The following is a 6,334-nucleotide window of genomic DNA, read 5'->3' on the forward strand; positions in this document are numbered from 1 at the left end:
CACGTCCGAAGTGCCCTTGCGACGGGGGCCACTCTTGGCCCCCTTGGCCTTCTTCTTGGCCTTCTTCTCCGGCGCCTTATATGGTGCTGGCACCAGCATCTTCGCTAGACGCGGGATGACCGGTTCTTCAGGCAGCGGAGCCGGACACTGGATCCGCTTCGCCCTCTCCATCTAGTCCTGAAAAAGCAACAATAAAAGCTCAGGCGTCATCTTTGAAACAAACAAGTGGAGAATGCATTAAAAATGACATACCTCGCTAGCGAGGTGTTTAGCGTCGTGCCCGCGATCTGAATCTGCGGCCGGCGGTTTCTTGTTGCCCTTAAAGAGCAACCTCCATGCACCTTCGTGTGTAGTCTCGAAGAACCTCACCAGGGTCTGGTGCTTATTCGGATTGAACTCCCACAGAGGGCACCTTCGGCGTTGGCACGGAAGGATCCAGCGAACTAGCATCACCTGGATCACATCAACGAGCTTGACGTTCTTGGTTACCATGCTTTGAACGCGCGTCTGCAACGCTATCAGCTCGTCAGGTGAACACCAGTCCGGACTCTTCTCGACCCAGGAGGTGAGTCGCATAGGAGCGCCGGAGCGGAATTCGGCAGCTGCGGCCCAGGTGGTGCCGCGAGGTTCTGTGATGTGGAACCACTGCTTCTACCACTCCTTTACCGTGTCCACAAAAGTACCTTTGGGCCAGGAGACGTTGGACAGCTTGCTCACCATGGCTCCTCCGCACTCCGCGTGCTGGCCATCCACCACCTTCGACTTCACGTTGAAGACTTTAAGCCACAGCCCGAAGTGGGGTTGGATGCAGAGGAAGGCCTCACACACGATGATAAACACCGAGATGTTGAGGAAGGAATTCGGGGACAGATCATGGAAATCTATCCCATAATAATACATCAGCCCGCGGACGAAAGGGTGGAGTGGATACCCTAGCCCGCGGAAGAAATGGGGGATGAACACTACCCTCTCGGTGGGCTTCGGCGTGGGGACGACTTGTCCCTCGGTCGGCAGGCGGTGAGTGATCTCCTTCGCCAAATATCCGGCCGCCTGAAGCTCAGTAATGTCCTCCTCCTTGACGGAGGAGACCATCCACTTGCCCTGACCTCCGGATCCGGACATGGTCGCTTGAGTGGAAAGGAGACGAGAACTTGGGCGCTGGAGCTCGAGATTGGAAAGGCGGAGACAGAGAGAGGGCGTGAGAGAGGAAGAGGGAATCCTTATCCCCTTATAAAGGCAGCGAATATTAAACGCCTCCTCACTCGCCTTAAGATTCGCCTATTCCCAAGGGTTGTATAAACGGCACGGTTGGGTTACCCATGCCCGCATTGATGAGAATCCCGCGATAAGGGGACACGATCTCTGCTTTGACAAGCCGTGCCAATGGCAACCGCGTCTCGGGACGTGGGGCGTCGAACATGAAAGCAGTTTGGAATTATGGCCAGTTAGAAGTAATGTCGTGCTGCAAACAGTTGTCAGCGGATAGAACTCGTGTAAAAATATATTCTCTCTGCGGTTGTGTATGGTGTGTGTGTGACAGGTCCGGATTCTATCATCGCATCCGAAGACCATCTTGGAGTTCGGAAGGGGGAACGCGCCTTGCAATGCCGAAGACAATCTGCGCGCCGGACTCCTCGTCATTGAAGCCAGGTTCAGGGGCTACTAAGGGAGTCCTGGACTAAGGGGTCCTCGGGCGTCCGGCCTGTTATCCATGGGCCGGACTGATGGGCTGTGAAGACATGAAGGCTGAAGACTGTACCCGAGTCCGGATTGGACTCTCCTTGACGTGGAAGGCAAGCTTGACGACCGATTATGAAGATTCCTTCTTATGTAACCGACCCTATGTAAACCCTAGATCCCCCCGGTGCCTATATAAACCGGAGGGGGTAGTCCGGAAAGGAGATACTCATTACCATAGTCATATATGCTAGACTTCTAGGGTTTAGCCATTACGATCTCGTGGTAGATCAACTCTTATAATACTCATATTCATCAAGATCAATCAAGCAGGAAGTAGGGCATTACCTCCATAAAGAGGGCCCAAACCTGTGTAAACGCCGTGTCCCCCGTCTCCTGTTACCATCGATCCTAGACGCACAGTTCGGGACCCCCTACCCGAGATCCGCCGGTTTTGACACCGACAGCCGGCGGGGGCCGTATCGGCGGGACGGTGGCAGCTTGAGGAGGCTTCGCTTGAAGATGCGCGGGAACCAGGGGGAGGGTCTCCGGCGGCGGGGATAGGGGAGGAGAAGAGGCAGAGGAGGCCGAGAGACGAGTGTTGGTTTTTTACTTCGCCGCCGAGCGGGGGAGTAAATATAGGAGCAGGATGCATGGCTGAGGATAAATTATCCTCCTCCAGTGATTATCGAGGATCAGCTAGGTCCTGGTTAGAGAAGTAAAACCGGGTTTTTACTCCTCTAACCGAATAGGGGATCTATTAGAAATTCCCTTATCCACTCCGCCCTAACTAAGGCAAGTAATCCTAATTTCGGGACTTGCTACTGCTCAATCCACTAAAAATGAGTAACGGGTCAGTCGATTGACCGAAACTCGGTTTCAGTCAATTACGCAGCGTCACTTTATCGTCTGCAAGCCCAGGCAGCGCCAGTTTATCGTCTGCACAAGCCCACAGCTGGACCATGGGCTGCTTCAGTCTGGTACGGTAGTATAGTATTGGCCAAGCCTTTGTAGATGACCAATGAATGGACTAAAAAAAGATGACCAGTGAATAGCACTCTTCACACATATTTGCATACAATGGTTAGTGGTTATATGTGCAATCCCACACATGTATATTTATTTTTATACATGTGCAATCTCAGCGATGAATAGCACTCTCACACATATTTATTTTTATACATACACATATATGGAAAATGTATTATTACTATGCAAAACTGAGCATAATATAGTGAGATTTCCGCAAAAAAATGTTTTAAAAAGTAATGGATTAGTGACATCGGCATTATCCTTACAAAAGAAAAGAAAAGAAAACTAAAAATGAAATAAAAACTTAGAAAATGAAGTTTTCTATAGAAGAACGAATTCGTGGCATTGGTATAATCTTTTCAAAAAAACAAAAAAAATCAAAATAATGAAATTTCCTAGGAAAGTAAAAAACACTTTAAGAAGAAAGAAAATGAAAAAGAAAAAAACTTTCAAAACTTGCACACAATTTGCACTGAGATTGCACTTTTTGAAATATGCAAAGATAAGCATATAATAGTGCATTTTTCGCATTCTACTAGTATAATTTACACAAAGTGTAACTGAAATATTCTATTTCTTTAAGAAGAAAGAAAATAAAAAAACTCGCGCACAACTTTGCAGTCAAATTGCACTTTATTGTAATATGCAAAAAAAAATCATATAATCCTGAAATTTGGGCACACATTATATATTATTTGTATGTATATAATTACACTCAGCCAATGTATATAATTACACTCGGCCAGAAACCCACAAAAACAAAAAAAGCAATAAAGGAAAGAAAAAAGAAAAAAAAACTTTTGAAACTTGCACACAATTTGCACTGATATTTCACTTTTTGAAATATGCAAAGAATAAGCATATAATGGTGCATTTTTCGCATTCTACTATAATTTACACAAAGTGTAACTGAAATAATCTATTTCTTTAAGAAGAAAGAAAATAAAAAAAACTAGCGCACAACTTTGCACTCAAATTGCACTTTATCGTAATATGAAAAAATAATCATATAATCATGAAATTTGGGCACATATTATATATTATTTGTATGCATATAATTACACTCAGCCATTGTATATAATTACACTCGGCCAGAAACCCACAAAAAACAAAAAATAACCAATAAAGGAAAGAAAAGAAGAAAAAGAAAATGCATAGAAACAGATTTTTTTTTTAAAATGAGAAATTTGCACACAATTTACGCAGAAAATGCAGTTTTTTTATAATATGCAATAATTCTCAGAAAAAAGAAAGTTTCCTAAGAAGGAATGAATTAGTGATATTGTTATTACCATTAAAAAACAAAATGAAACAAATACTAAATCAAAAACAAAATAATGAAGTTTTGCAAGAAAAATAAATGAATTAGTGGTTTTGGTATTACCCTTTAGAACAAATATGAAATAGCTACTACAACAAAATCAAAATAATGAAGTTTTCTAAGTAAGAATGAGTTAGTTGCATTGATATTACCCTTTAAGAAGGAAAAAATTTATAAAATAATCAAACAATAACAAAATTTACACACAATATATACAAACAATTGCGCTTTCAATAATATGCAAGAATATGCATATGGTAGTGGAATTTTCACAGAAAATACAATTGTAATGAAACCGTACTATTTTAATAGTATGTATGAAATAAGCACATAATGGTGCATTTTTCACAGAATTAGAATTTATACACATATTATAGATTACTTACATGTATATATTTTGTAATCACCCAACATCCAAAATATACCCATGAAAACCGACAAAAAAACAGAAACAAATACGCACACAAACAGCCTAATAAGAAAACACGTCACGGGCTCCAGCCCAACAAGAAACCGATTGACCCAAAATAGGAGTCAATCAAAAAACATCCAATCCAATACAGGACAACACACACAACAAGAAAAAACAACTAGCACGCATCTTGGAGCAGCAATCAACGGTTAAAAAATCAACTGACCCAAAATGTAAAAGGCAGTCAGCTGACATGTAGCTAAAGCGCCCAACTTCTCGTGGGAGCCCACATTCACGACGCCACAAAGAAAGCCGTTGTATCACTGAGTAGGCCAGCCTTCTTCCTTGTCCTCCACTTGCCCTCCACTTCCTAATACTCCCCGTATCTAGACAAATTTAAGACAAAAAATTTAGGACGGAGGGAGTACATGGTTGAGTGATGGCGTTGCATCATTGAATTCAATGGCGTTCCTGTGTTTTCAAAGTTTCCACATGACCAGTAAGAAGAATGTCCGGACGTCTTCTCGTCGGATCAAATCCAGCTCAGTCCACAAATTTTATTTCTGGCTAGATCATACCACATCGACCTGACAGGTATCAATGTTGTGCGATAAAGAAAACTGACATGCAGCATTCACGCTTTGCTATAATCTGCACACAAAGAACACTCTATCCGTTATAACAAATGCATGTGCATGTGCATGGTTTGGACGTCACGGTACCGCTGGTCTCAACACAAGCCCTCCGTCTCAGTACTTTCTAGAACTTCAAGCAGAGGATGCGAAGTGTGCATGTATGTCCTGTTTTTTTTTTTTTAGTTAAGAAAACTAGACGCACGATACAGCTGCGTATCATTACAAAGTTCTACTCCCACATGCCGCCACTCACACCCATATAACTAGTATATACACGTAGCTATCCGTTAGGTTATCCTATAGCAATAGTATATACACGTGCACGTACATACCTCGCTTAGCTAAGATTCCCGCCTATTTTGCGTGCGACACAGCGCACGATACAGGCAGGCGCCGTCGTCCGTAGGGTGGAGTAGAAGTCTACTAAGCCGTGGAGTCCAAAGCCAAGTCGAACACGCCCTTAATTTTCCACGCACCAACTTGTTACACTAGACAACAGTCAGCTCGGTCTCGTATCGTACAACAAATCTCGCACGAAAGCCAAACTACGAACGAAACAACCATGGTTCGAAATCATAAAGTTTCGGGTGAGCCTACACTTCAGTCAACTGACTTTTTAATTTGCATTAGTCAAATTTTTTTCGTCCGATCAACATCCAACGGCGCTTGGTCTTTCTTCTACCTCCATCTCTTCTCCTTCTCCAGACCGCCGCCCGGTCCGCCGGCCAAGCTGTCTGCGACCACCACCCGCGGTCGGTGGCGCTCCTGCGCCGCCTCGCCGCCCCGCCCACCCTGAAACCGCTTCCCACCACCGGTCTAGCCGCCGCCCCGGCCATCCATCTAGGCCCGTCGCGTTTAGGTTTTTTCTCCAGCGAAGTGCACCATCGCCCTCCACCACCGCCGTCCACCATCACCCTCTCCCTGGACCCTAAGATAGATACTGGGGTAGTCCTCCGGCGAGCCCTTATCTTCGGCTCACTCCAGCCAACTCTCAAAAATCGACTGACCCTATTTCAAAATCAGTCTATTGACATTTAGCTAAACTGTAAAGTTTCTTACAGCCACTTCCTCTTTTGTGCCATGCAGGCAGCACCACGGCAAGCGCTACGCCGGCACGAGTGAGACGGGACGTTTGAGGCATGCACAGCACCGTAGTTTATGCACCAGCAAAAACGTCCGTACTCTACGGCTCTTTGCACGCAGCTTGCAAAGTCAAGTGGCAGCTCTCATTCCTTGTCGCCGCCCGCTTTCTATACT

Source organism: Triticum aestivum, chromosome 6D (assembly GCF_018294505.1).
Source record: "Triticum aestivum cultivar Chinese Spring chromosome 6D, IWGSC CS RefSeq v2.1, whole genome shotgun sequence".
Taxonomy (NCBI): Eukaryota; Viridiplantae; Streptophyta; class Magnoliopsida; order Poales; family Poaceae; genus Triticum; species Triticum aestivum.